Source organism: Eriocheir sinensis, chromosome 65 (assembly GCF_024679095.1).
Source record: "Eriocheir sinensis breed Jianghai 21 chromosome 65, ASM2467909v1, whole genome shotgun sequence".
NCBI classification, from domain to species: Eukaryota; Metazoa; Arthropoda; class Malacostraca; order Decapoda; family Varunidae; genus Eriocheir; species Eriocheir sinensis.
The window spans coordinates 6,966,460-6,973,959 of record NC_066573.1 but is presented as its reverse complement, the minus strand read 5'-3'; the positions used below and the strand labels follow the sequence as shown (position 1 = coordinate 6,973,959).

Here is a 7,500-nt window from a genome sequence, read left to right as displayed (position 1 = left end):
ACACACACACACACACACACACACACACACACACATTCAACAAGAAATAGCAGTGACTCAAACACACACACACACACACACACACACACACACACACACACACGTTTGAATGTCAAGGCGGAAGGAAAAAATTAAAGAATGAGATGACTCCTTCCCCTCCTCCTCCCTTCCCTTCCCTTCCCTTCCCTTCCCTTCCCTTCCCTTCCCTTCCCTTCCTCTCCCTCATCATCAGTGAAGGAAAAAATAAATAAAAGAAAAAAAAAATGTTATGAAAATGCATCAAGTCGTATCCCAAGAGAGAGAGAGAGAGAGAGAGAGAGAGAGAGAGAGAGAGAGAGAGAGAGAGAGAGAGAGAGAGAGAGAGAGAGAGAGAGAGAGAGAGAGAGAGAGAGAGAGAGAGTGGGGGGGGGGGGGGGGACTATGTCTGAGGAGTGAACGGAAGAAGAAAAAAAAAAGATATGAAGGGAAGAAAAGATAAGGAAGAGATGAAAGGAAGAGAGAGGAAGAGAGGAGGAAAAAGGGAAGAGAGGAAGAGAGGAGGAAGAAGAGAAGGGAGGAAGGTAAGAGTTGGAGAAGAGGGAACACAATGAAGAGGAGAAAGAGGAAGAGGAGAAGGAAAGGCAATACAAGGAAGAGGAAGAAGAGGAAGAGGAGGAGGAGGGGGGATAGGAGGAGGAAAATGAGAGGAAGGAGTGATGAGGAGACAATAACCAAGGCCATCACCACCACCATCACCACAATCATCACCATCACCACCACCACCATCACCATCATCACCACCATCATCATTACCATCACCACCATCATCACCACCATCATCATCACCATCATCACCACCATCATCATCATTACCATCACCACCATCACCACCACCATCACCATCATCATCATCACCACCATCATCACCACCATCATCATCACCATCATCACCACCATCATCATCACCACCATCACCATCATCATCACCTCCACTGCCATCTTCTCTGTCTCCTCCCTCTTCATTATCTCCTCCTTTTTCTTTCTCACCTCGCCACGCCTCTTTCCGCCACACACACACACACACACACACACACTCATGTTACTCATCATCACCACCATCACCACCACCACCACCACTAAGAAGACAAATTATATCAACACCAATAAACGAAAGTAAACACAACACCACCACCGCCAACACCACCATCACCTCCAACACCACCACCACCACCTCCAACACCATTGCCAACACCACCACCACCACCACCACCATTGCCACCACCACCACCTCCAACACCACCATCACCTCCAACACCAACACCACCACCTCCAACACCATTGCCAACACCACCAACACCATTGCCAACACCACCAACAATAAAACGGCCATTGCCATTATCTACCCCCATCACCACCACCCTCATCACCATTACCTACTCTCACGCACCTCCACCCACCACCATCACATCTCTCTCTCTCTCTCTCATCACCATTACCTAGTTGCACCTCCACCCACCACCACCACCATCACCACCATCATCACCACCCTCTCCCTACACACACACACACACACACACACACTCACCATGAATACTGCAACACCTTCATACGCGTGACACTCAACACCACCACCACCACCACCACCACCATCAACAACAACAGCACCGCCACATTGAAAAAATACAGCCTCTAAGTCTCTCTCTCTCTCTCTCTCTCTCTCTCTCTCTCTCTCTGCACCCTCCCCATCCATTTATCTCTACTTTTTTTTCCTCCCCTTCTCCCCTTGTTTCCTCCTTTTTTTTCTCTCCCTTTATCTCCCAACTCTTCCTGTTACCTCTCTCTCTCTCTCTCTCTCTCTCTCTCTCTCCTGTTAGTCTGGTAAATAATGATAGTATAGTGCAGGAAGGGGAGGAGGAGGAGGAGGTGGAAGGGAAGAGGGGAGGATAGTTAGGGGAGCAGCAATGGTTGTTTTGCAGATGCTAGTAACTGGAGAAAGGGTGGGGAGGAAGGGGATGGAAGGGAAGGGAAGGGAGGGGAGGAAGGGGAGGGAAGGGAGGATAGGAAGGGGAGGGGAGGGGGGAGATAATAACGGGGTGTGGTGGTGGTGGTGGAGGAGGAGAGACGGGGAGAGGAGGGAAGGGAAGGGATGGGAAGGGAAGAGAAGAGGAAGGAGGAGGGTGAGCGGAAGCGTGGAGGAGAGGTAAACAGGGATAAACCGGAGGAGGAGGAGGAGGAGGAGAAAGAAAAAAAAAGAAGAGGAAGAAGAAAATGAAGAGGAATAGAAGAAAAGGAAGAGGAAGAGGAGGAGGAAGAGGAAAAGAGTTAAGAAGGAAAGGATAGCAAAGGAAAAGAAAAAAAGGAGGAATGGAGCAATCACGTCATCAGGAGGAGGAGGAGGAGGAGGAGGAGGAAGAGGAAAAGAGTTAAGAAGGAAAGGATAGCAAAGGAAAAGAAAAAAAAGGAGGAATGGAGCAATCACGTCATCAGGAGGAGGAGGAGGAGGAGGAGGAGGAGGAGGATGGATGCACCAGTTTAGGTTGTATAGACTCAAACTAGGCCTCATCATATATCCTAAACCTTCCTTAACTAAGCCACTAAGAAAACACTAAAAAAATAAGGTTGCTACAGCATTCCTTAAACTAATACCGCAATGTTTTTTTTCTAGTTATAAGACCGTATTGGGCCCTTCACTGAGGCCCTGCAATCTGGCGGCCCTGCTGGAGTCTGCCTGAGCCAAGAGCCGCGGCGTGCTGGGGTCTAGCGAGGCTTAATTGATAGTTCTCTGTACCACACTAGCAGAACAGAGGTGTGACGGCCACTATCATGTTTACACCAAAAAATCTGAGTGTTGTACATTATTCATGTCGTTGTAATGAACACTGTTGGCAAAATAAGAACATTCATCGATGTACCCTACAACACTCCATCCCGTGGTTAGTAGGAATGCACCAGTGCGGCCTCCTGGGTTAATATTTCCGTCATGCAAGAGAAGTCAAACAAGTCTGGCATGGTGTCCTGCTCTCAAATAGCCTTTTCCATTTAGCGTAAGCCGTTTCTGGGTCATGATCTGTAGAGTCCCTTGATAGATAGAGTCCCGACAGCCTAAGATTTGGACGCCATTATTGGCCCTGCCTTCGCCGCGAGACCGTGTGCTAGTGTTTGAAAAGCGCGGCGAAAACACAGGGCCAATAATGGCGACCAAATCTTAGGTTGTCGGGACTCTATGAGGGACTCTACAGATCACGACCCAGAAACGGGTTACGCTAAATGGAAGATGCTAAAAATCTTACAGCAGTGGTGGAAGGGAGTTTTGACAATTTTGCCACTCAACATTCCTTCGCCAGCACGCCGCTGCCTCAACACGATGCCTTCCTCCGTCCCTCCAATCAGAGCGCGGGAGGTTGTTTACACTGCTGCTAAACATATCGTACGCTGCCGGCAGCAAGTACTAAACTTACTTCATATTCCTAATTTAAGTCATAATACACCTTTTGCATCTTATAATATTACATTCACTATATGGAACTTTAAAGGAACAACATAGAGCATGTGACGATTGTTTGTGTGAAAAAAATATATTTAAATTTCCTATTTCTTGCATTTTCCCGTTTCTTAAATACTACTAGTAAGTCAAGTGTCTATACCGTAGCTATGAGAAAAATATGTTATTTCTAAATAACAGCAAAAAACTAGTAAGAAAAAATATTTGGACGTACGCCGCATGCATATTAATTTTGGTAGTTCCAGCAAGGCCACCAGATGGCAGGCAGGGCTCAGCGAAGGACCCTTTCTCAGACGCTTTCGGCGCTCACAACAACTATTTCCCAAGGCAACACAAGGAAAAGAAATAAAGGAGGAATGGAGCAATCACGTAATCAGGAGGAGGAGGAGGAGGAGGAGGAGGAGGAGGAGGATGGATGCACCAGTTTGAGTTGTATACAAGACTCAAACATTTCCAAACCAACAAATACCTCGATATACAGGACATAATAAAAAAGAGGGAAAAGACGAAGGATTCCACTCACGAGACTGAAGCAAGGGAGAAGAAGGAGGGAGATCAGTCGGGTCTTCATGAGTGTGTTTGTCAGGTTCACGGTACAGAAGCCTTGTCAAACTATCCCTAGGGCCTTACAGCTATACCCCTCCGAAGGCCGAAAGGTAGGGAAGAAGGACATTGTGGTGGTGCTTATAGGCAATGGTGGTGGTGGTGATGAAATAAGTGGTGCTGGTGATGGAGGAGGAGGTGGAGAAGTACGTAAGTGATGCTGGTAGTGGTTCAGGAGGAGGAGGAGGAGGAGGAGGAGGAGGAGGAAAGAAAAAGTGCTACAGGACAGGACAAAATAAAAAGAAGAAGATGAAGAAGGATTCCACTCACGAGACTGAAGCAAGGGAGAAGGAGGAAGAGGAAGAGGAAGAGGAGGAGGAGGAGATGGTAGTGGAGAGAGAAGGGAGAGTGTTGAGGAGCAGGAAGGGAATGGAGAGCAAAGGGAGAAAAAAGAAGGGAGGAAAGGGGGGAGGGAGAGGGGAGGTAAATGGGAGGAGGGGGAGGGAGAGGGGAGGTAAAGAGGGGAGAGGGGAGGAAGGGCAATGACTGGCGGCGTGATTCACTGTACACCAGGTAATTACAGGTGTGTGTGTGTGTGTGTGTGTGTGTGTGTGTGTGTGTGTGTGTGTGTGTGTGTGTGTGTGTGTGTGTGTGTGTAGGGGAGGAAGGGAAACTGCGGAGAGGGGATTACAGATTTAAGCATAGGGGAAGGGAAGGGAAGGACAGGGAGGGGAAGGGAGAGAAAGGAAGGGACGGAAGGGTAGGGAAGGGAGGAAAGGGAGAGAAGGACTGCATATTAAAGTATAAGGGAAGGGAAGAGAGGAAGGAATGGAAGGGAAGGGGTGGAGGGAGGAGGAGAGGAAGAGAAAGGAGAAGAAGGATAGGACACGTTATAAAGCCAGGGAGGGGATGGAGAGGAGGAGGGGGCAGGAAGGGAAGGGAAGGGGAGAGGAGAAAGGATGTGGAGGGGAGGGAGAGAAGAAGGGAAAGGCTTGACTATGTGGACCAGGGGGAAGGATAAGAGATAGGTTTACAAGAGCCACCCCTTGAAAGACACTAACCGACCCCTCCCTTAAGGCCCAGGCATTTCGGGGCTCTCACACACACACACACACACACACACACACACACACACACACACACACACACACACACACACACACACACATTGGATAAGGCTTTGGTAGAAGTTGTGTTAGTATTTCCATGGGTAGTTTTATGAGCCTGGTGATAGTTTGACAAGGCTTTGATAATGGCTGTTGTGTTTGAACTGACAAGGAGGAACAAGAAAGACAAGGAGGAGGAGGAGGAGGAGGAGGAGGAGGAAGTCGAATGGGGAGGCATGGAGGGAAGGAGAAAGATGGAAGAGGGGGAGGAGGGGAGGGAGATATAGTGCAGAGGAGCTGGAAGGGGAGGAAAGGAAGGGGATGGATGGGGAGATGAAGAAGAGGAAAGAGAAGGGGAGGAAAGGAAGGGGAGGGATGGGGAGCAAAGGGGAGATAAAGGAGATAACCACAGCATCCATCATCTCGTACTCACTCAGTCTCTCATCTCCCCGGCAGCAGCATCAATCCGTAGCCTCCCTTCCGTCACAGTACCTAAAGGGGAGACAAAATGGGGAGATAAATATAAGGAGATCTCGAAAAAAAAAAAAACTCTCTCTCCCCAGCATCCATTTAACTCTTTCTCCCCACTATTGAGAAGATACAGTGGGAGATAAATCATAAGGTCTTAGTTTCTCCCCTCCCCAGCATCCATTTAAAACTTTCCTTTCTCCCCACTATAGAGAAGATACAATGGGAGATAAATCATAAGGTCTTAGTTTCTCCCCTCCCCAGCATCCATCTAACCTGCTCCATTCTCCCCGGCCTCAATAAATAGAAGGGGAGATAAATTACTGAGGTCTCGCAAAATCTCTCCCCTCCCCAAAATATCTTACCCTGGTTCCATTCTCCCCGCCCTCAAGAGATAGAAGGGGAGATAAATTAGTGAGGTCTCGCAAAATCTCTCCCCTCCCCAAAATATCTCCTGACCTGGTTCCATTCTCCCCGCCCTCAAGAGACAGAAGGGGAGATAAATTGAGGTCTCGCAAAATCTCTCCCCTTCCCAAAATATCTCCTAACCTGGTTCCATTCTCCCCGCCAAAACAAGAGATAGAATGGGAGATAACTTATAAGGTCTTGCAAAGTCTCTTATCTCCCCATCTAACCTGCTTCCATTCTCCCCACCCTGAAGAGATCAAAGGGGAGATAGATTATAAGATGGGAGAGATACATTTTATGACACGAATGAGAGGAGAAGAAAGGAAGGAAGGAAGGAAGGATGAGAGGAAGGAAGGGGGAAAGGAAGGAAGAAAAGAATGAAGGAAGGAAGGAAGGAAGGAAGGAAGGAAGGAAGAAGAATAGAAAGTAAGGAAGGAAAGAGGAGTAGGAATGGACGAAAATAAATAAGAAAGAAAAAGAAAAAAATGAAGGATGAAAGGGAGGAAAAATAAAGTCAGAGAAAGAAAGAAAGGAAGAAATAAAGATAGAAAAAAAAGAGAAAGAATGGAAAGAAGAAACGTTATCACACACACACACACACACACACACACACACACACACACACACACACACACACACACACACACACAATCACCATTAACCAGCCCCATTCCATTAATTAAAGAGGTTACTCCCCACCAATAATAGAAGGGGTGACAGAAGGGGAGGGGAGGAGGAGGAGGAGGAGGAGGAAGGACGGGGAGTGAAAGATGGGGAGGAAGCGAAGAAAGAAAGAAGAAGGGAGGGAGGAAGGAAAGGAAGAAAAAGAAAAGAAAAATATTAATAAGAAGAAAGAGAAGAAGGGAGGGAGTAGAAGAAGGAAGAGGAGGAGGAAGGAAGAAGAGGAAGAGAGATAAGAAGAGGAGAAGTCTGGGGAGGAGGAAAATGATGGTGATGAGGAGGAGGAGGAGGGAAGGGAAGGGAAGGGAAGTGAAGAAGGAGATAGGACGGAATGGGAGGGGGGGGGGCCTCTCTCTCTCTCTCTCTGCTCCATTAGTTCCACAGACGTCAATGGTCTTATCGGTGGCGGGCGGGGAATCGATGCTCAAAGATATGACTAATGCAGGGCCGATCACAAAGCCCCGATCACTCCCGACGCCACCCCGATCACGCCCGATGCCACCCCGATCACGCCCGCCTGTCAATTCTTCCTTCTCCTCGCCTCTCTGCCTCCTACTCCCTCCATAGACACAAGGAAACATTTATTAGAACCCTTTTTACTGCACACACGCCTTCTCCTCAGCGCCCGATTCCATCCCGATCACACTACGATCACGCCCGATGCCACCCCGCCCACGCCCGACTGTCAATTCTCAAAGCCCATATTCCTCGCCTCAGTTCGCCCGTTTGAAAAGCCTCTCGTAGAAATTTCTGGGATTTTCATGGACTGTTTGATGATCCTGGTGATAGGTTTACTTAAGCGGGATAATCGCC

At 48.2% G+C, this 7,500-nt stretch overlaps 1 protein-coding gene across 4 annotated transcripts in view; it reads right to left on the bottom strand.

The window, feature by feature from the left end:
• LOC126987563 (beta-1,4-mannosyltransferase egh-like) overlaps positions 1 to 7,500 on the bottom strand; it is a 187,961-nt gene that overhangs the window by 152,941 nt on the left and 27,520 nt on the right. For 2 of the 4 annotated variants that reach the window (XM_050844651.1, XM_050844652.1), the window contains exon 2: positions 5,564 to 5,622. The exons of the other annotated variants lie outside the window; for them this stretch is intronic. The gene's annotated coding sequence lies outside the window, so the exon portion shown is untranslated. The remainder of the gene's footprint in view (positions 1 to 5,563; positions 5,623 to 7,500) is intronic. 4 annotated transcript variants of the gene reach the window in all.